Source organism: Eupeodes corollae, chromosome 2, assembly GCF_945859685.1.
Source record: "Eupeodes corollae chromosome 2, idEupCoro1.1, whole genome shotgun sequence".
NCBI classification, from domain to species: domain Eukaryota; kingdom Metazoa; phylum Arthropoda; class Insecta; order Diptera; family Syrphidae; genus Eupeodes; species Eupeodes corollae.
Window position 1 is genome coordinate 121,947,233 of NC_079148.1, and position 23,826 is coordinate 121,971,058.

The 23,826-nt window shown below is 37.8% G+C and overlaps 1 protein-coding gene across 3 annotated transcripts in view; it reads right to left on the reverse strand.

Moving 5' to 3' along the window:
• Positions 1-18,221, reverse strand: part of LOC129946661 (uncharacterized) — a 413,134-nt gene extending 394,913 nt beyond the window's left edge. For 2 of the 3 annotated variants that reach the window (XM_056056918.1, XM_056056917.1), the window contains exon 1: positions 17,622-17,778. The gene's annotated coding sequence lies outside the window, so the exon portion shown is untranslated. Of the gene's footprint in view, positions 1-17,621; positions 17,779-18,081 lie in introns of those variants that run through there. The other variant, XM_056056919.1, reaches the window with a different exon arrangement.
• Positions 18,222-23,826: the final 5,605 nt, after the last annotated feature.

A 23,826-nucleotide genomic window follows, 5' to 3' on the forward strand; every position in this document is an offset into this window, starting at 1 on the left:
CAACCCTAAAGAGAACAAAATATGACAGCTGAAAGTTAAAGTTGAGTAACAATGCAGAGTTTCATCATATTTCTCTAGATTTCAGAATAACTTAAAATCTAAATTCATTATTTTTCGAGACGGAAGTGCACGAAAGTTCATTGGGGCAAATTTTCACACATTTTAAACATTGACAAAAAATGTGTTTTAAGTCAAAAAAAATCTATCAAAAATGGTTAACTGATTTTGAATATATTTGGCTTGAATTTTTGTTATAACATTTTGAAGAGTTGGAAATTTCTTTAAAAAAAAGGTTTTAAGCATTTATATATTTTGAAAAATCGGGTTTTTATTGACTAAATTTTCAGAATGTATACATACGAGTATGTGTCTGCGAAAAATTTTGGTTTTCAACCGATCAGCTAATATGTCATTTTTATTCAGAAATGTTGAACTATGGACAGAATACGTTTTAAATTTGAAACTTACTAAGGGATTTTATTTCAATCAGTCCGATTTTTCGATTTGAATAGTTTTGACATTTCTTAATGCTTCAAGGTCTCTAGAATCTATATAGAAGTTAATTACGTTTAACGTTTTTTTTTGTCAAAATGTTCGAGATACCTTTTTGGTTTGGCCATATCTCAAAAACTGGTAGAGATATTGACTTCAAATAATTTTGTCTTACAGATAATAACATCAAAAGATGAAGAAAAGATATACAAACTCTTCGAGTGGTTTTTGATAAAAGAAAATTGCTTACAAATTAAAGGCCTTAAAACATGTCTAGGTTATTTAAGTAAGCTAAATCTTTAAAACCGCCAAATAACCCGTCTTTTGTAGTTTTCTAAAAATAAATAATATTAAAAACTTAATTTAACATTAACCTATTAAAGTTTTTTGGCAATCATGAGTGGTAAGAGGTATTCACCAGGACTACATTCTTTTCTTTTAAATAACATTATCTCATCAAATGTTCAAAAACTACCATTCTCTATAACTTCGTATATAAAAACCAATTCAATACAATTATCTACTCAAAGGACATCGACATCAAAATGCCTTGATGATATTCAATCAAAACCCTGATTGTTTTGATGCTTAATTCAAAAGCTCTGTCTGTTGGTAAGAAAAGAAAGATGTACAGCAAAAGCATGTAAATAGAATTAAGTACTTTTAAAGCTTCTCATTTATAATTACCAAAATCAAATTAACCAAAACAAAATGCTGTCAACACAAAATGTTTCCATATTATATATTTACGAGCATAACAACTAGCCACAAAAATCATTTACAGTTTCCGAAAAGATATCTTTTATGTCTATAGGGACTTCACCATCACCACCTCCCTACTCAACCTTACCCAGCTCCTCTCAAGAATTAGGAAAAAAAACATCTTTTGAAAAATATTTATCTACTATAGACGAACATTTCAACCATCAGAGTAATAAGGGTCTGTCTTCATCATCAAATAAAATAAAATAAAATAAAAGAAGAAAACTTCAACAAATTTGTCAGCACTTAATTTAAATAAATTTAAACTTAAGCCCCCAAAGTAGTGTCTTTTCATAAATGAAAGGATGCTTCTTTTGGTTTTCTCTTTCTCTTTATGATGTCTTCTATTCCATTTATTCTCTCTTCGTCTCCTTCAGCAACAAAAAAGGACTATACTTTATTGCATAAAGGTCAATCTCTTCTATGTATGTATATTCTTATACTCCTTTTTGCTTGTCACACTAAAAAGGGTTAATTTTGAGGGAATATCATTTCGTTTCGTTTGGGGCTTTTTTTCGGGATTTTGTTTTTTGAAAATATCTTGAGTAACGACTCCGTCTCCGTCACGAAAGCCTTTGCTTTTTCCCTTTAATGTTCGATTGTAAAACAGAACAATATAACAACTAAGAAAGCATCATCATACTCGTATACCCAATATAATGCAAAGGGTTGTCATTAAGCTTATTTATTGAGGCTTATTGCCAATTAAACTAATGGAAGAGAAGCCTTGTTTTTGCCAAGAGTGGAGTGGTCCTTGAAGGTAAGGGTTAAACTCCCCCATCTATGAAATTTCTTATTGTGTGAGATCAAAAAAGGAAATAAATGGTATTAAAAGTGTATGTACTTATATCAAAAGAGAAGCAACTAAAGTTATTTTATTAAAATTGTATGTATACGAATTTAAAACTTTAAAGTTTAAGTGATTATATTTTATCAGTGGACAAAAATTTGACAAGCAAATTGTGTAGAAAGAGTTCATAATTAAAATTAACCTTTCAAATCATCTGGAAAAACTTTTGTATTGATTTCAAAAGTTGGCAATGGAATTGATTGAATATTTAGTTTTTACTGGTACGCAAATCTTACTTCAAAAATATTTGGCACTTCAGTGCTTTGAAAGGCTTCTTTGACATTGTTTCATTAAAATCGTTTTCCAAATTTTTCATGAAGCGGTATTACCTTCAACAAGGCTCATGTGAAAATTTCGCAGGCTGAGTTGAAAACTTAATATTATTTTTAGTGTTCCGAAATTTTTATAAGAACAAATAATTTTTGAGGAATTTTTCGTAATTTTCGGCATATTGTACCAGTTTTCAAAAATATCCGTAAGTAGTATAATATTTTCCAATTATAAGTTTCATTTTAAATAGCCAACTATTTGAGAGTTAAAGCTATTATTTTCTTAGAAGTTTTTAGGGTAAAACTATGCCTTTGCAGAGGAACTAAAAGAGTGTTGAATTGGCACGGTAGATTTTGGTGCCCCATGGCGGCTATTTCGTTTTAGTGATATCTGTCAAATCTTTTGTTTATTATTCAGTTGTTTATGCCAAATCAACATGGCAAGTTACACGATTGATCAGGAAGTTCAAATGATAAAACTTTATTATCAAAATCATGTCAGCCTCTAGTTTTAACGAAAATACAACGTTTGTAAATTTTTAGAAATATCTGTTTCACAAGCGACGTTACACTACATATTGCATAAAGGCTTAAGTTTTTCACAGTTCAGTTAGCACTTTGGTCAATTATTAACAGTAACTTTGTATCTTCACTGATTTCGTCCTGCACATGCATCAAAATAGTAGACAAATGATATAAAAGTAATGAGGACCCTTTTCAACGTGTCAATATCTGCCGCGGTCTTTGGACTGTGTGGTGTCCTTGGATCCCACTTATTCGAAAATCGGAAAGATGCAATTTAGGTCAATAGATGGTGCTACCAAAATATGATTAACAAGAATAATTCTGGCCATCGAAAGTGCTTCCTGAACTTAGCCATTCGGATTCGGCATAAAAACTGTAAGCTTTTTTTTCTTTGCGAGCTGTAGATATAGATGTTCAAATGGTAGACATGTGCATTCAAGAGGACTCAAGCGTCCACATGTTTTTTTCTCAAAACCCACCTCTGTCTATCAACTCCTACTCTCACCTCCCCGCGGTGAACATCGGGTGCCTAGTACCTCAACTGGAGATTGGGTTCAAATCCCAGTGGAATAATGTTGGGGGCAGCAAACGAGAGAGCGGGGGAGAGATGTTTCTACTAAAGCACCTCTCCTTATCCATGTGGCAGTGGACGAATCGTAGAGATGGAATCAAAGGTGGCGTCTACAATTCCAGTAAGGTTGAACTACTTAGTGAACACCTTATAGGGCTTCTTCGACATATTCGGAGCCCAGGCCTGTAAGGAGCGGTTTATCTGGCTCCCCGTCATTGGAGTTATACTAACGATCTGGCCCTCCAGGTTGGGGGTTGTGCCGTCGGGTTGACTTCCTGGCCACGTAAACAATACCTTTAGTTGCGAAGCACCAACAAGCCTCGGGTCCGGACGGATTCACTGTTGACAACCCACGCAAACGAAATAAGGACAACGAACTTCGGATATGCACGAGGAATGTTAGGTCCCTTAACAGACCACGTGCAGCCAAACAATTAGCGGAAGCCCTAAACTGCTGCAAGGCAGATATTACTGCCATCCAAGAAGTGCGATGGGATGGACTACCGAGAACAAAGACAGCGTTAATTTTCAATCAAACGTCAACCAGATTTACCACATTGCGATCAATGCACTACAATTCTCCAGTATACAGGATGTCTGAACATTCCAAGGGGCCGGCATTGACACGGACCACTACCTCATTGTAGCCAAGGTACGGCTACGGATATCCCGATCCAAGCCAAAACAAGGAAGTATTGTAAAAGGATTCGACGTTAGACGGCTACAATTGCAATAGACTATCATATCCTTTTCTGATAGAGTCTCTAATTATCTCTTAAGGAGTCCTATGCTGCCTGCATTAAGCATTGAAAACCAGTGGCAACATTGCCTTGCAGCCATTAGAAATGACGCCTCTGAAGTGCTAGGTTTCACACGACCACCACAGCGAAACCCCTGGTTTGACGCAGATCAACAATTCCGCCTACCTGACCTCGACGAAGTGAAGATTAGTATATCTAAACTGAAGTCAAACAAAGCTGCTGGGGCTGACGGCATCGCTGTCGCACTATTTAAAGCAGCAGGCGATGACTTGGTAGGAAGCTTGCACCAACTTATCTGCAGAATATGGTCGGAAGAAAGCATGCCCGATGATTACAATCTCAGCACAGTATGCCCGATACATAAGAAAGGAGACCCTCTTAAATGCGCCAACTACAGAGGCATCAGTCTCCTCAACATTGCGTATAAGATCCTCGCAGCCGTATTATGCGAATGCCTGAAGCCGCTCGTCAACAACCTGATAGGTCCTTATCAGTGTGGCAACAGACCAGGAAAGTCCGCTATAGACCAAATATTCACACTACGGCAGATCTTGGAAAAAAAAACAGGAACTTCAAATCGATACCCACCATCACTTTATCGATTTTAACCCACGTATGACAGCATCTATAGGGAAAAGGTCTACAGACCAATGTCTAGTTTTAGCATCCCTGTGAAACTTATCCGTTTGTGCAGAATGATGATGGAGAACGCACGCTGCTCTATCAAGGTCGGAAAAGATCTTACCGATGAATTTGATGTCAAAAAAAGGTCTTAGACAAGACGATGCACTGTCATGACTTCTTCAACATCGTTCTGGAAAGAATTGTGCAAACCTCAACTGTCAACACTAGGGGCACAATCTTCCAAAGGTCCATCCAATAACTCGGATACGCAGATGATATTGACATAATTGGAAGATCAAAGCGTGATGTCAGTGGAGCGTTTTTGAGCATTGCGACGGAAGCTAAGAAGATGGGTTTAGTGGTCAATGAGGGCAAGACCAAGTATATGCTGTCATCAAAAAAGGACACTGAACGACGACGTCTTGGACAAAATTTCACCATGGACAGCTATAACTTTGAGGTAGTTAAGCTCTTTGTCTACCTAGGCACCGCTATTAACACAGACAACGACACCAGCGCTGAAATCAAACGAAGAATAACTCTAGCAAATCGCTGCTTCTTTGGACTTTGAAGGCAAATGAGAAGTAGAGCCCTTCGTCGAGACACGTCTATAAGACACTCATCATCCCGAAGAAAGATGAGAGCATCTTAGGATGCTTCGCGAGAAAAATTCTTCTGGTGATTTTCGGTCCCGTACGCATAGATGGAGAATGGAGGAGAAGATATAACGTCGAACTGTACGGGTTGTACAGCGACACTGACCTCGTTAGCAGAATTAAATTCCAACGGCTCAGATGGCTAGATTATGTTGATCGAATGGGCATCAACGCTTCAGCCCGGAAGGTCTTCGAATCCAATCCCTATGGACAACGCAGTACAGGAAGACCACGACTCAGGTGGCGCACCCAGGTGGAAGAGGACCTCAACCAACTTGGCGTGCGAAACTGGACACAGCTAGCTAGGGACCGAGCTGGCTGGAGACGCCTGTTGGTTGAGGCCCAGGTCCACCCCGGACTGTAGTGCCACCTTAAGTAAGTAAGTAAGTAAGAGCTGTAGAGCCAGCTACGTTATTTTGTTTTTAATTTCTTAATGGATTTAAAATCTTAAACATAAAATTCGTGGAAAACATACGGCGACAAATAACCGATCTTGTCATGACAAATTGTATGCTGCAATTTTAACTGACATTGGCTACTTTTAGAGCCTTTGTTAATAGTATCTTTTCTCTTTTCAATAAAATAATCCTCTATTTATATCATTAAAAACGAAAAAACTTTTTTTCTATTAAGCCTTATTGGAAAACTGTAAACAAAATAATTTTGACATTTATGTCATTTTTTTGTCTTTAAATGTTCGAGGCTGAACAATTTTTTTTCCTTGCCTTTGATATTTTTGTAATTCATGAGAATCCATTCTGCATTTCTCGATAATATTATTTGTATAAGGGAAATACTTAAAAGTCCCTAACGTTCAGACTTACAACTATCATATTGGGTGTTTTGCTAGGTTTTTTTTCGGTTTGATAAACCCTTACCCTTTTATGTTACATTAAGTAACATGACAGTGGGATTATTTGTAACATTTCCTCAATTTAAAAACCAGATAAGAAGGATAATAATTTCCTCATAAAACAATATATTCCAACAAAAAAGAGAACACCCAATTTATTTTATGAAAATTTAATGTTGTAACATAGATACCAATGTACCTATCACCGATTTGCTTACCTCTCACATGCAATTCATCATCGTACCTTGATTGTAGGTCCTTGGAGCCGATATGTACTTGCTAAGATTTTTCCTCTTCCGACAAAGTTAATTTATCAAAAGAAAAAAAAACATTATAAATAAAAATGTTCAACTACCTTATACTTGTTATCTACCCCCCCCCATCGTCCCTCTCAAGCGTTCAAAGCATTCCGGAATTCAACATCAATACAAAAATATTCTCTCATCATCACACCGTGAAAAAAACAAAAATTATGAAAAAAGGAAGTAAAATTGTATCAGAGAATAAATCATCGATGATGCTACACACGACATACATATACCTATGTATATGTATATTTTAAAGGTAGGATGGATCCGTACAACAACAAAAAGTTTAGCATCATAAATGATGCTGAATAGACATCAGAGCCATCACCCTCTCGTTACTCACATCGTAAGTCGTAAGTGTTACCATGTATCCCTTTTCAAAAATGATGATAGGGGCGAATGAAAATTCTTTTCAATAAGACCATTCTAGCTTAAGGGAAGGTTCGCTTTTCAAAACAACTCAATGCTAAAGAAGGAGTGAGGTTGGGATGAATTTTAAGTAATGGCCTGACAATATAGCAACACAGCAGCCAGCAGCTAGAAACAACAACAATAACAATAAAAACAAATTGCTAAGTCTTCCTTTAACAACAAAAAAAAATAATAACGATAATAAATACAAAAACAAAAGAATTTTTAACGTTATGAAAAAAAAACAATTTTGTAAAATTATTGGGAGGTTTTTGAAATCACGTAAAATTTACGTTTGTTCAAATTATTTAAAACTTTCGAGTGAAATTGTAGATTTGTGATAAAATAAAAGATAATACTATTCTTAAAAAAACGAAAACCAAAAAGACTTCGGAATGAATTAGCATAACGCTGATAATTCAAAATTACACCTAGATAACTCGCATAAATACTGTGCTTAGTACCTCAACTGGAGATTGGGTTCCAACCCCAGTGGAAAGTTGTTGGGGTCAGCAAACGAGAGATTGGGGGGGGGAGGTGTTTCCACTAAGGCACCTCTCCTTATCCACACGACAGCGGACGAATTCTCGAGATGGAATCAACGGTGGCGTCTACAGTTCTAGTAAGGTTGAACTAATAAGTGAACACCATATGGGGCTTCTTCGACATATTCGGAGCCCAGGCCTGTAAGGAGCGGTTTATCCAACTCAATGTCCTTGGAGTTATACTAAGGATCTGGTCATCCAGGTTGGGGGTTGTGCCGTCGGGGTGACTTCCTGGCTACGTAAAAAATACCTTCAGCTGCGAAGCACCAACAAGCCTATGACAAAGACGGATTTACTGTTGACAACTAACGCAAACGAATTAAGAACAACGAACATCGAATGTGCACGTGGAATGTTAGGTCCCTTAACAGACCACGTGCCGCCGAAGAATTAGCGGAGCCCCAATACCGCTATAAAGCAGACATCACCGCCATCCAGAAAATACGATTGGATGGGCCGAGCAAAAAGAGGATGAAAAGCTACCGCGAAAACAAACTGCGATTATTTGGATGCGGCCTTGTCATTGGAGCCAGGCTTAGGCAAGACGTCATGAGCTATAGGTGCATTAATGAGCGCCTCATGACCATCCGCATCAAGGCTGAATTCGGCAACATTAGCCTTATATCCTATCACACCCCCACAGAAGTGAAAGACGACAACACCATACGTTCTTGAGCAGTGTCCTAGCTAAGATTTTAAAATAGTCTTGGGCGATTTTAATGCAAAGCTAGGAAGGGAAGACATCTTTATTGGAATAATCGGGAAGAACAGCCTGCACGACAACACTTCCGACAATGAATTCAGGCTCATAGATTTTGCTGCTGGGAGAAACGTCATGGTAGCCAGTACGCGTTTTCCACACCTCAACATCCACAAAGGAACTTCGACTTCTCCAGACCAATCTACCGTCAACCAAATTGACCATATTGCGATCGACGCCAGACACGCTTCCAGCATTATGGATGTACGAACTTTCCGAGGATCAATCATTGACTCGGACCATTAAGTCGTTGTAGCCAAGGTAGAACTTCGAGTTTCCAGACCCAAGGGAAAACTGGAAGGTGCTGGGAGAAGGTACAAAGTCGAACGGCTACAATCGCCAGAGATCGCCAAATCCATTTCCGACCGAGTAACAAGTAACCTCTTTTGAAGTTCTTTGCCGCCAACACAATGTTTCGAAAACCAGTGGCAAAATTGCCAAGATGCAATCAGAGAGCTGGTCATGAGCTCTATGAGCAGAAGAGGCGAGAGGAACACCGACTTCTCAGAAGGAAAAAGAGAGGACATGAGAAGCGTGGGGTTGAAGATGTTGAAAGGTTTAAAAGCAGGAATGAAGTTCGAAAGTTTTATGAACAAGTGAAACGAAATTCACAGGCACATAAACCTAGAACCAAAGGCTGCAAAGACGAAAGTGGAAACATCATAGTGGAACCGCATAACGGCGACGAAGAACTGAATTCCGCTGTCAGGCACGATGATCCATCCAATATAGACGACGAAAGCCAACAATCCCGTCCTCCCGACTTAGACGAAGTAAAGATTGCCATATCTAAGTTAAAGTCTAATAAAGCCGCTGGAGCAGATGGCTTGAATGCCGAGCTCTTTAAAGCGGCTGTAGATAAGTTGGTTAGGAGCATGCACAAACTTATCTGGAATCAGCCTACTTAACATCGCCTATAAGATCTTCACTGCCGTAATATGTGAACGTCTAAAGCCCATCGCCAACAATCTGATAGAACCTTATCAGTGTGGGTTTAGACCAGAAAGTCCACAGTTGATCAAATATTAACATTACGGCAGATCCTGGAAAACCCAAGAACACCAAATCGACACTCACCATCTTTTCATCGATTTCAAGGCCGCATATGACAGCATCTACAGAGACGAGCCGTATAGAGCCATGTCTAGTTTTGGCATCCCTGCCAAAATTATCCGTTTGTGCAGGATGACCATGGAGAATTCAGGCTGCTCCATAAAGGTTGGAAACAACTTAACAGAACCTTTCGATGTCAAAAAAGGTTTTAGACAAGGTGATGCGCTGTCATGTGATTTTTTTTAACATCGTGCTTGAAATAATAGTGAAGAGCTCACACGTTAACACTAGAGGCACTATCTCTCAAAAGTCTGTCCAATCACTGGCATATGCTGATGACATTGACATAATCGGAAGAACTCAGCGTGATGTCAATGGGGCTTTTGTGAGTATTGAGGCAGAGGCGGCAAAAATGGGTTTAACGGTTAATGAGGGCACAACAAAGTACATGCTGTAGTCAAGAAAGCACATACAACACCGACGTCTTGGTCAAAACGTCACCATCGACAGACGTAACTTTGCGGTAGTCAAGGACTTCGTCTACCTAGACTCCGATGTAAACGCAGAATACAACACCAGCGCTGAGATCAAACGCAGAATACCTCTTTCTAACCGCTGTTTCTTTGGACTAAGAAAGCAATTGAGTGGTAAAGTCCTCTCTCAAGGGACCAAAGTGTTGCTATATAAGACCCTTATCATCCCCGTCCTTCTATACGGTGCAGAAGCATGGACTATAACAAAATCGGACGAAAGCACCTTCGGTCAGTGCAAGAGAAAAGTTCTTCGTGTGATCTTCTTTCCCGTATGTATTGAATGGGAGTGGAGGAGAAGATGGAACGACGAGCTGTACGGGCTGTACAGCGACGTAAACTTAGCCAGAAGAGTAAAAGTCCAACGACTAAGATGGCTGGGTCATGTAGAGCGCATGGAAACCAATGCTCCGGCCCGGAAAGTCTTCGAATCCACACCCACTAGACAGCGCAGTAGAGGAAGACCGCGGATCAGGTGTCGCGTACAAGGGGAAGGTGACTTCACCCAACTAGGAGCGAGCTGGATGGAGAAGTTTGTTGGGTGAGGCCCTAGTTCACACAGGACTGTAGCGCCACCTTAAGTAAGTAAGCAACAAGTCTGGGCACCAATGTAAAGTAATCCCAACATCTTTTTGATATAGAAATCCTTTTCAATTTAAGTGAATTTACTTAAATGTGAGAATCCCAATAAATTCAACAAAATGTATACTTAAAGACTGCAGAACTTATTTGCATTACCTCTTGTTCTAAATCTCAAAAAGGAAGTCCCTATATTACAGAGAAGTTTCAAGGTAAAATAATCTAAGCCTTTTCTGAAAACAGAGAGGTATTTCTGCGTCTTAATAAAATGAGTAATTATTTTTTACCCTAATGAAAGTACAAAATATTATCGTTCCATCAAAAGACAAGAATAATACACTTTTACACTTCTTTGTCTAACACTTGACTTCTTCCATCTTCCATCATCAGTTAAGACACAGACACGCAGCATGTAAATATAAAGATAAAATAAAATTGACAGAACACAAAAGTTGAAAATGAATTAAGGAAGCCAGCAAGTTTTGAATAATTTCGTCAATCGTTCTAACCAAGACGAGGTACCTGAAACGAGTCTAACGGAACGCGCCTTCTAATTTCTTCTAAGAAAGCCAACAAACATTTTGAGGAAATAATGCTAATGCTTTGTGCCAAGAGATTAACCTATATTAAGAGTGAGTTTTGAACATTAAGAATTAACATTTTCGAATGATGAAAACGCAGGCAGGAGGACTGGAGGCGGTAGTCTTTCCTCTTTTTAATATAGCTACACACCCTCGAATAAAGTGTAAGGGTTCCTTAGCTAACAGTTTAATATTTTTCGTAGAAAAGGTGAATAATGGAATTGGAATGCGTGCGGCATAATAAGAAAATCTCAATTAAGGTTTAATGTGGACGAAGATTAATTAGAGACAGAAGCCGCCACCCGCCATGGTCTTGGTTCTGGAGCATCATCAGGACAACAATAGCAAGGATCAAGTATAGTGGAAACATTGCATCAGCATCAGCATCACAATAAAGACCAAAAGAGAGAAACTTGATTTTAGTTGTGACTTATTTCGCATGAAAATGGAAATGAAAACAATAATAATCGACCGAAGAGTAGCAGTAGGCATCCAATTTCGGCCACAGCATGAGTTTTCTTTTATACATTTTCCGGAAAAGTGTATAAGCTAGCTTAGTTACATCATGCGTCTGTGTCCTCTAGTAACAAATATCAAGGACGAGAACGAGGACATCAGCAGTAGCAATGCGAACTTTATGCTTTCGCCCAACGAAAAGAAGGCCGATAAAGCGACTACATTGCCGACGACGACGACGGGACGGAATGGAGGAATAAGGATTTGAGGAACTTTAATTTGTTGGTTCGTTAAAGAAGCGTAAATTGTGAAATTATGTAAAGTTAGGGGTTCGTTGATTTTACGAATAAGGTTTGTGTTTGTTTTTTAAGTTTAGTTCTTTTTTGGAAATGTCATTTCAAATCAAATGGTTGTTGTTTTGTTGTTCCGTCATCGTCCATCGTCATCGTCAACATCATCGTCGCCGTAGCCGTAGTCGTAGTCTTGTCGGCGTGTTCGTTGTTCCGTGTAGGTTTAGTTTTTGAAAAAGAAACATCAGATAAAATGACTGAAAGGATATTATTTTGATGAATTGTCCTTCTACTTTGGAATAATGTTGTGTAAAGTAAATTGAGTTTTGTTTCATTGTTTGCAATGTATTGGAATTCAAAACTGGCAACAAGGATTTTAGAAAAAAATATAAAAAAAACACACAAACAAACTGGAGGACATTTCAAGGACACTTCGTTGTGTTCTGTCATCTATAAGGAATTCAATGAAAAGAAAGGCTAAAAGTTCATGTAGGCGAACTGTAACAGTGGTTATTTTGACATTCGATAAATTTATAGGCAGTTTTCTATTGATTGAGTTTAGGCGTTTAGGAATAAAGTTTATGAATCATCATCAACATAAGTCGGTGTCATTCAGCTGCACATCCAAAAGGCTTCTCACGTCTTGGTTTACAACATCTCTACAGCTTAAGAAAAGTCTTTAAAATTGTTGTTTATTATAAAATTAAGTACAGGGTAAGGAACTTTTTGCTTCGGTTTATCACAAAATAAGTTTCAGTCATTTCATGGTCATGATGTAAGAACCATTGTTTTTGAAACACTTTTATATTGCAGAATGCAGACTTCTTCGCGGTTCTAAAAAAGAGTTTTGAAGGGACTATCTTACCTCTAGCAGAAGCTAAGAATTTTTGTCAAGATTTCTAAGTTAAGTGTGTTTGATTTTAAATAAAATAACGTTCTTCAAATTTGGTAAAGTTTTAAGAAAGATGTTCAAATGGTAGACATGTGCATTCAAGAGGACACAAGCGTCCACAGGTTTTTTCTCAAAACCCACCTCTGTCTATCAACTCCTACTCTCACCTCCCCGCGGTGAACATCGGGTGCCTAGTACCTCAACTGGAGATTGGGTTCTAACTCCAGTGGAAAGTTGTTGGGGGCAGCAAACGAGGGAGGGAGGGAGAGGTGTTTCCACTAAGGCACCTCTCCTTATCCAGACGACAGTGGACGAATTCTCGAGATGGAATCAACGGTGGCGTCTACAGTTCCAGTAAGGCTGAACTACTTAGTGAACACCTTATAGGGCTTCTTTGACAAATTCGGAGCCCAGACCTGTAAGGAGCGGTTTATCCAACTCCCCGTCCTTGGAGTTATACTAAGGATCTTGCCCTCTAGGTTTTGGGTTGTGCTGTCGGGGTAACTTCCTGGCCACGTAAAAGCTTTCATAGTTGCGAAGCACCAACAAGCCTCGGATACGGACGGATTCACTGTTGACAACCCACGCAAACGAAATAAGGACATCGAACTTCGGATATGTACGTGGAATGCAAGGTTCCTTAACAGACCACGTGCAGCAGATATAACCGCTATCCAAGAAGTGCGATGGGATGGACCGGGCAAACGCAAACTAAGAGACTGTGAAGTATACTACGGCGACTATTTGTGTGTGAATTTGTTATTGGAACGAGACTCAGGCAAAAAGTCTTGAGTTGCAACAGTGTGAGCGAGCGCATCACGGCAATCCGCATCAAGGCTAAATTCGTCAACATAAGCCTAATATGCGCACAAGCCCCAAAAGAGGAGAAAGATGAAGACACCAAACACAAATTCTTCGAGCTCTTGGACAAGTCATATAAGCAGTGCCCTGGCTATGACATTAAAATTGTCTTAGGAGATTTTAATGCCAAGCTAGGAAGAGAAGACATCTTTAGTGCGACAATCGGGAGATACAGCCTGCACAACACCACCTCCGACAAGATGTTCTGGGAGCTAGTACGCAGTTCACACCTCTCAATATTCACAAGTTGACATGGAAATATTCTGATCAATCAACCGTCAACCAGATTGACCACATTGCTATCGACGCACGATACTTCTCCAGCAAACAGGATGCCCGAACTTACCGAGGGGCCAACATTGACTCGGACCACTACCTCGTTGTAAACAAGATACGGTTACAGATATCCCGATCCAAGCCAAAATAAGGAAGTATTGTGAGAAGATTTGAGTTAGACGGCTACAATCACAAGAGATTGCCATGTCCTTTTCCGATCGAGTCTCTAATAACCTCTTAAGAAGTCCAATGCATTGAGCATTGATAACCAGTGGCAACATTGCCTTGCAGCTGTCAGAGATGCCGCCTCTGAACAAGGTTTTACACGGCCACCATATCGAAACCCCTGGTTTGACAACGAATGCCAACAAGCGCACGCAGCGAAACAAGAGGCATACAAAACGGCGCTGCACAAAAGAACTGGAGCTGCTCGCGAGCTCTACGAGCCGAAGAAGATGAACACCGGCTTCTTAGATAGAAACAAAAGAGCATGAGAAGCGCGCGATCGAGGAGATAGAGGGATGTCACAATAGGAATGAGGTTCGTAAATTTTACCAAAAGGTTAAAACAACCTCCCAAGGGTACCAGCCACCAACCAAAGCCTGTGTAGACTATCAGGGGAACATCGTAGTAGTCTATGTTGAGAAAGAAGAAAGACCACTTCTTAAAATTATATAACGGCGATGACGAACCGAATTCCGATGTAAGGGAACCACTCAACCTCGGCGACGCAGATCAATAATTCCGCCTTCCCGACCTCGACGAAGTGAAGATTTCTATATCTAAACTTAAGTCAAACAAAGCTGCTGGGGCTGACGGCAGTTCTGCCGAACAGCAAAGCAGCAGGAAGAGACTTGGTACGGAGCATGCACCAACTCATCTGCCAAATATGGTCGGAAGAAAGCATGCCCGATGAGTGAAATCTCAGCATAGTGTGCCCGATACATAAGAAAGGAGATCATCTAAATTGCGCCAACTACAGAGGCATCAGTCTCCTCAACATTGCGTATAAGATCCTCGCAGCCGTATTATGCGAATGCCTGAAGCCGCTCGTCAACAACCTGATAGGTCCTTATCAGTGTGGCTTCAGACCAGGAAAGTCCACTATAGACCAAATATTCACACTACGGCAGATCTTGAAAAAAACCCAGGAGCTTCAAATCGATACCCACCATCTCTTTATCGATTTTAAAGCCGCGTATGACAGCATCGATAGGGAAGAGCTACCGAGAAATGTATAGTTTTGGAATCCCTGTCAAACTTACCCGTTTGTGCAGAATGACGATAAAGAATGCACGCTGCTCAAGGTCGGAAAAGATCTCACTGATTCATTTGATGTTAAAAAAGGTTTTAGACAAGGCGATGCACTGTCATGCGACTTCTTCAACATCGTTCTGGAAAGAACTGTGCAAAACTCAATTGTTAACACTAGAGGCACAATCTTCCAAAGGTCCATCCAATTACTCGGATACGCAGATGATATTGATATAATTGGAAGATCAAAGCGTGATGTCACTGGAGCGTTTTTGAGCATTGCGACGGAAGCGAAGAAGATGGGTTTAGTGGTCAATGAGGGCAAGACCAAGTATATGCTGTCATCAAAAAAGGACACTGAACAACGACGTCTTGGACAAAACGTCACCATGGACAGCTATAACTTAGAGGTAGCTAAGGACTTTGTCTACCTAGGCACCGCTATTAACACAGACAACGACACCAGCGCTGAAATCAAACGAAGAATAACTCCTGCAAATCGCTGCTTCTTTGGACTTAGAAGGCAATTGAGAAGTAAAGTCCTCTCTCGAGCATCTAAAATCACCATCTATAAGACACTCATGATTCCGGTTCTCATTTATGAAGCTGAGGCCTGGACAATGTCAAAGAAAGATGAGAGCGTCTAAGGATGTTTCGAGAGAAAAATTTTTCGGGTGATTTTTTGTCCCGTACGCATAGATGGAGAATGGAGGAGAAGATATAACGACGAACTGTACGGGCTGTACAGCGACACTGGTCTAGTTAGCAAAATTAAAGTCCAACGGCTTAGTTGGCTAGGTCATGTAGAGCGGATAGACATCAACGCTCCAGTCCGAAAGGTCTTCGAATCCAATCCCGAGGGATGGCGCAGTAGAGGAACACCGCGACTTAGGTGGCGCACTCAGGTGGGAGAGGACCTCAAACAACTTTGCGCGCGAAACTGGAGACAGCTAGCCAGCTAGCTCCCAAACTACTAAACAAATTTTTAAAATATTTCACAATTTAGTTTAACTCAACTTAAGATTTTATTTTAAAGGACATCAATGGTACGTTTAATTTCCCAGTTTTCATTTCTAGGTGATAAATCTTTTTGGGGTCATTAGGTTTCGAAAACATGAATTCGAAAATATGTAAATGAATGATTTGAAGTATTCAGAATTTATAATTGATAAAACAAAATATTCATACAACAGCAGAATATTCTAGAACCATTAATTTTGGTCTTCTAAACTTCCATATTTTTGTATCTCAAAATTTTTTTACAATTTCTTAATTTTCAGATTATGTTTATAGGTTTTTGTTTTATGATTTATAAAGAAAAATTTAATATTCACACTTATTTAAATTCATACATATTTCCAAAAACAAAAATGTCAGTCGTATATTAACGCCCACCTGAATATTTATTTTCGAATATTAAGCTTTTCAAAATATCATCAATAAATTAAAAAAAAAAAAAACTTTCCCATAATATTCTATCGTGTCATGCAATTTGTTCTTGAAAAAAAAATTAGCAACAAAACACATTTTTATTGGACCATAGCCGCCATAAATTTGAACTTCTTCGTTGACAGATTTTCAACTTTAAACTGTAGACACACAATATGTTCAGGTGTTTACCTTTATGACAAATACAAAATGCCTATGACAACAAGACAACTTCAGCCCTAATTACATAAACTGCCATGCTTGAGCATTATTTTGTCAACAATTTTAAGACTTGTTGCTCCACATTTATTAAAAAAAAAAAAATAAAACCTAAATACGTGGAATATACAAAATTCTATAAATAAAAATAATTTTAAAAAAATTAAAAACACTCAAAATTTAATTAAATTGCACACAAAATCCACTCACTCGCAAGTGTCACTCTTGATTTGAGTGAAAATGTGATTGGAAAAATGAAACGAATCCAACAAATGCCAAATCAACAAGATTTTATATCTAAGCTACCTACCACAAGGTGCTGAAAGATATACCTACGCAGACGGCATAAAAATTCAATATTTCAGATAAAATCTTGGGATTTCGAATAAAAGCTATTCTGAGTGGCCCAACACATTTTGTGTTGATATCAGTTTTTTTGTTATTGTTTTTTTTTTTTGATTTTTGTGTCGCAGAACTATGCCTTCGTCTATTTTCGTAAAAAAAAAATCATTTTATTTAAAAAGTATTTTTATATAAAAATAAAATGATGAAATCAGTTGTTCGGTTTTGGAGGTGCAAATTATACCTCTCGAGCGGAACTGCCCACATTTTTATTTTTTGTCACACACCTACACAAGAACGACGGAGACCAATGAGCAAAACTTAATGAACTATAATTTTTCACACTTGAGATTTGTATTTTAAAAATAAATTTAATGCATTTTTTGATTTGAAATTGACACTGAATTAAATATTTTTGGAAAACTTATTTTTTTCTAATAAAAAGTAAATGTGTAAGTAGTAAAATCACTTACCGTTATTTAGAATAAAGTACTTCGTAGGATGAATAATTAAGTTCTCACTTTCGTTGCACAATACAAATAAAATTATAATGCGCGTTGTCTAAACACTTTATCTAAACTGACAAATCCGAAATATTCCCGAACGAAACGCACCCGAATTGAATATTGGATTTCCCTTTCTCAAAAAAGTTCAGAAAAATAAAATTAAAAACACACACGAAAACGAAAATAAATAAAATAACGGCAAATTATATGCAAATCAACATAAAAACGAAATTAAAATGAAACTCTAAGGAACCGAATGAAAATTACACAGAAAAGAAGAAAACGAAACGAGAATTGTCAAAAATCAAATCAAAAACAAAACGCACTTTGAAATGTATTTATTTTATTTCTAAATTAAATTAATTTTAATTTGAAATTATTCGTTTTTTTTTTTAATTTAAAGACTTTTTTTTTAATTGTCACTCACACTTCAGATTCGGGGGGCACGCTCTCGCTAAGATGCTTGCTTTCTAAAAACGAAATCAGAACAGGATGAGTTGTCGGAGGAATTCGACAAAAAAGTGGCTGTATATTTTTTTTTGGCAAAAAGTCGTCGCTGTCGTCGGCAACGTTGTCTGGTTGAAAAGCAGAATTTGAGTCAGCAGTGGGGATTTGTGGTGTGGGTAAAATTTATGGAGGGAGGTATGGAGGGAATAATTATAAATTTTTTTTTCTGTTCTTCAAATTTTTAATCCAAAAACACTCAAAATTATTATAGTGTGGTAAGTGGAAATATCAAAATGTGTTTTATTGAATGCATGGCTGGAAAATTTTACTCATATGAGCGGTTTTGTGCTTTATGAGTGAGAGAGCAGACATTTCAAAATATGAATTATTTATTTTTATTTCTTATTTTATTTTTATTAATTTAAAGGTGCAAATTTTAAATTTAAGAAAATTATTTATTTTTTACAAAAGAATTTTTTTTGTATAATGTAATGATAATTTTTGATACATTTACTGCACAAAATTTTTTTTAAAGGTTATTATTATTATCATCACTCCCCAAGGTGGAGTCCTTTCGCTTCTTGGGACATGGTAGGAAACGACCTACTTACATCATTGGAAGCAGAGGGTTTCAAGGTGATTGCCTATGCTGACGATGTTGCGATATCAGTATCTGGGAAGCACCCCCAAGTTCTCTCGGAACTCCTACAAAATGTCCTAAACAGGCTAACTAAATGGGCTAAGCAATGTGGATTGGACGTCAACCCACACAAAACAGAATTAATGCCCTTTTCGAGAAGATATAAAATTCCTCAGATTAGCTCACCCAAGATAAGAGGAATACCATTAAGCTTTTCCGACCAACCTAATTTTTTAGGCCTCATTTTAGACAAAAAACTAAATTGGAACCAAATATTAATGAAAGAGTAAAAAAGGCTACTGTAGCGCTTTTTACTTGTAAAAAGACCATAGGATCAAAATGGGGCTTCTCCCCAAAAATAACCCACCGATACTCATTTATGGAGTTGTCACATGGTGGACCGCACTGGACAAGATGATAAATCTAAATAAGCTCATCAAAGTATAGCAGTCAGTAGGTATGTGCATCATAGGAGCACTTTGCTCAACACCAACCGCAGCACTGGAAGTGCTTTTAAACCAAACACCACTTGACATCTTCTCTAAAAAGGTGGCTGCCAACTCATGCGTAAGGCTTAGAGCCACCTCTCAATGGACCAGTGAAAATACTGAACATACTACTATTCTAGACTATTTCTGATCTCTCCCAGATCGCTTAGACTATACCACCCCAAAAATGGTATTCGGTAAAAGCTTCCATGTGTGCATCCCTTCAAGATCTTCCTGGGAAGAAGAGAGACCCTGGAAGACGATGCGGTAAACTTCTATACAGACGGTTCAAAGACCTATCACGGAGTTGGAAGTGGTATCTTTTTGGAACAACTTAATCTCAGTCAATCCTATAGACTTCCCAATCAATGTAGTGTATTCCAGGCAGAAGTAATGGCGATTAAAGAGGCATTATCCTGGCTCAAAGAAATCGTTTTATCTTGCAAGGATAAACGAATCTTCTCGGACAGCCAAGCCGGTCTTAAATATCTCGCGTCTGTCTCCACAACCTCTCAAATAGTCCACGATTGTTGATCATCTCTGAATTAGATTACGGAAAAGTTAAATTTTCACCTCATTTGGTGCCGGGCCACAGAGACATTCCGGGAAATTGCAAAACCGATGAGCTCGCCAAAAACGGAACACTTCTGCATTATATAAGACAAAAACATAAAATAGGAACACCACTTGCTACATGCAAATATCCATTCAAGCAATATGCTCTAGAAACAACAAATGGTAGATGGTCACAGCCTGCCTGGCAACCAAGCAAATATGGCCAAGTATAGACTTAAAACGGTCAAAAGACTTGATATCACTGAGCAGACAAAGTATAAGTTCTACAATTGGAGTAATAACGGGACACTGCCTCATAGGTAGACATGCTCTGAGGCTAGGGGTCTACACAAATGACTTCTGTAGAAGCTGCATGGACGAGGAGGAAGAAGAAACAGTCCAACACCTTCTATGTACATGTCCAGCACTCTCCATTAGAAGGAATTACTTTCTCGGTAATCCCTTCTTCGATAATACCAGTGAACTGGCAACGATTGACACAAAATGTCGCTATAACTTTATTAAAAGTACGGAATGGTTTGTTTAAGTTCATTACTCTCCCATGAGTAACCTCATTAGTGGTATCACAATGGACCCTTGAGGTCTACGTGCGTCAATGACATCTGGACAGCCACTCCACTCCAACCTAACCTAACCTATTATTATCATCTTTATTTTTTCATTTCAAAAATTTACAAACTTAAAACTAAAGATTACAAGCATGGCTCATGGGCCGTCTGCCGGTATATTTTTCTAAACTAAACATTTTGTGAGGGAAAGTTCAAAAATTTGGTTATATTGAAAAAAGAAAAAAAAATATGCCCGATAAATACTCGTTATAATGGTGTAATGATAAAAAAGAGGCTGGGATGCGACAGACACAGATAACATCCCATCCCGTCTGTCGATTTGTCTTGCTTAAAAGTTTGTCTATATGTACTCGTATCAATTTTTACCAAATTTGCGTACTGCGGAAACTTGGACGTTGGATTTTTTTTATCAAAACAATATTTTCTGTGAAATTAAATAAGTCAATATTTTTAATTTTTGAAAAGCTAGCTAAAAAAACTGTCAATTCGATTTTTTTTAAATTTTATCAAATGTTGAAAACAGTTTTAGTTTCAAGCCAATATTACAAATTTTTGAAAAGATGTTTGAGCCGAAAATGAATTTTTACCAACTTTTATATTTTTTTTTTAGGTTTTTATTTTTTGTAAAAAAGCTGTCTATTCGATTTTTCTCAACATTTTTCAGAATGTTGAAAACAATATTATTTATAAGATAAAATAAAGTTTGGAGCCTAAATTTTAAGTGTTTGAAAAGATATTTGAATCCATATTCAATTTTTACCAACTTTGAATAATGCTTTTTTTAGATTTTTATAAAAAAAAAACTGTCAATTCGATTTTTCTCAAAATTTTATCAGATGTCAAAAACATTATAACTTGGCATATCCAGACCTTTGAGGATGTAATCGACTTGCAGCGTGAGTGTTTTTATAATTAAAGGCGATAGACCCGTTTCGAACTCAGTCAAGTATTTTGGCGTACTCGAAGGATGGTCGAAAATCTGTTTTATATAAAATCTGAGCAGTTTTTCCACTTTTTCATATTTCCAACCTCTCCAAGCTTGCACCGCATAAAACATAACTGATTCCGATACATCTTTGAAGACCCTGAATTTACTGGTATGTGCAATGTCCTTATTATTTAAGCATTGCTTCCATGCTATTTTTATTTTTTAAGATGTTTTTCCATGCTCAAGTTCTTAGTAAAACAGACTCCTAGATATTAACTTTCTTAACGATCTTTAACGATCTTAATGATCTAAATCATATCAGCATAATCATCCTCTCTCGTTTCCGAAGGGACTTAAATTGGTTCCATTGAGCTTAGGGGAAGCCTCAAGATTAATGTGGTATCACAATGGGGCATTAAACTGGCCTTAATGTGTCCGTTTAAATCATAGACAGCACCTTTAACCTAACCTAAGCTTCACCAACTCTATTCTCTCACCATTATATTGCTATTGATCACTTGCATCCGATTTCCCTCCGCCATTTATAAAAACCATCACTTTGGATTTATTTAAATTAACCACTAGGTTGTACTTATTACAATATTCAGAAAACTTAGCTATTTATCATTTGCTTAAGAGACTGCGGAGTATACGCGAGCAGGACAATGTCGTCAGCGAAAAAAGAGCTTTAATGTTATCGCCTGCTTACTCGATTCCTGCTGATAATGCTTGAACTATTTCTTCAATGAAAAGTGGAAACAAGTTTGGACTGAGTGCACATCCCTATCTAACTCCTTTTTCGTTTGGAATCACTTTGATAAGCATTGGCCATGCAACACTGATGCATTGGTAGTCTTGTATAAATTTTGCAATGCTGTAGGTACCGAAATTAAGCGACATTCATATCTGGAAAAGCTTGTAAAATAGGCAAGTGCTATCCATTGTGTCGTAGGCAGCTTTGAAATTAACGAAAAATGCAAATATTTTCTTATTTACCGATAGAAACGAGTCAGCAATCGAGCGGAGTACAAAAATGTGAAAAACGCTAAAGTATCCCGATCTGAAGCCAGTTTGGAGCTCACTGAGCCGATTATTAGAACTTATCCATTTATTTAAGCGACTGAGCAGAATCGATGTAAATATCTTAGAAGCGAGTTCAAAACGAGATTAATCTGTATTTTTCCGGAGCGTCAGCACTTCCCTTCTTTTGGATTGGGAAAACCAAGGCGTTGCTTATCTGGTTTGGGATGGTTCCTTCCTCACAGATCTAGTTAAAAACTGCTGTTAGAGATACAACAAGAGCATCTGTACCATATCTATACCATCTGTGCCCGCAGCCTTTCCATCCTTTTGATTGTTTATCGATATAGACACTTCTTTCTTTGAAATTGGTGCATCTAAAATATTATTTTTGATGCCAGGTTTGGCATACTGATTCAGAAAAAAATTCTATGTATTTTACATTACATCGGAAGGTGGGTTCAGAAGTTAACTACTGACGTGTTTAACACGTTAATAGAAAAGAAGCACACCTTATCGTTTAGAAATATCACTACAGAACTAGTTCAAATACAAAAATTGGTCCTATAAAATCATTGGTCAAGGGAGAATTGTCACAGAACTGCCTACTACAAAAATTATCTTTACCAATAGAGCTAATTTACAAAATAACCTTGAATCAGAAAAGAGGAAGAATTTTATATATTTTTTAGGATTGGCCAAAAATTCTTACTACCTTTCAGTATTTTTTGTAGTAAATGTTGATCAAACATAAATTTAGTGCGTCGAATATTGTTGTTTCATGCTTTGCTGGGTTGTTTGAAATCTTTCTAACCTTCCGTAGTCGGCTTTTTTCACAAGTTCACTTATTTTTCCTCGATACCTTCTTTCAACTTAAATTAATATACCCTTAAACATATTGGCAAGAAGAATTTTGAAAATTAAATAAACACAGATCTGCCTGAAGTTTAAACAGTCCCGATTTGGACTTGGATGGATACAAAAATCCAATAGTGAATGATGTGTGCATATACATATAGAAAATTAAAACTCACGTCATTGAAGAAGGAGTTTATTGATTGACAATTTTGTACTAAAATCTAATAAGAAGCATCATTCTTTACTTGTATAAGCTCTGCTATTCCCCAGTACCCGCGGCATGATGGTTTTTGCTACTGTCATGCAAGAGAGGTCTTGAGTTCGATCCCTGCCTATGCCACCTAAAGTTTTTTTTACGGGTACTGCCTCTTGCTTTCTGAAATTTGCCGTTCGGCTTAAAACTGTAGGTCCCCTCCATCCCTGACAACAGTACTCGCACACAGTTAATGGTTGAGAGTTGTCAGTCACAAGGCCCTAGTTCTCAAAATGGACTGTTGCGCCAGCCAACTTATTTATTTATTTATTCGTCTCAAAGCTTCGTCGCCACTCCGTAATTCTTAGGAATTTAGAATCAATTCCAAAGCACACAGACTACACCATCCCCCAGCTGCAATTCGACAGAAATTTCCAGATTTCTATACCTTCC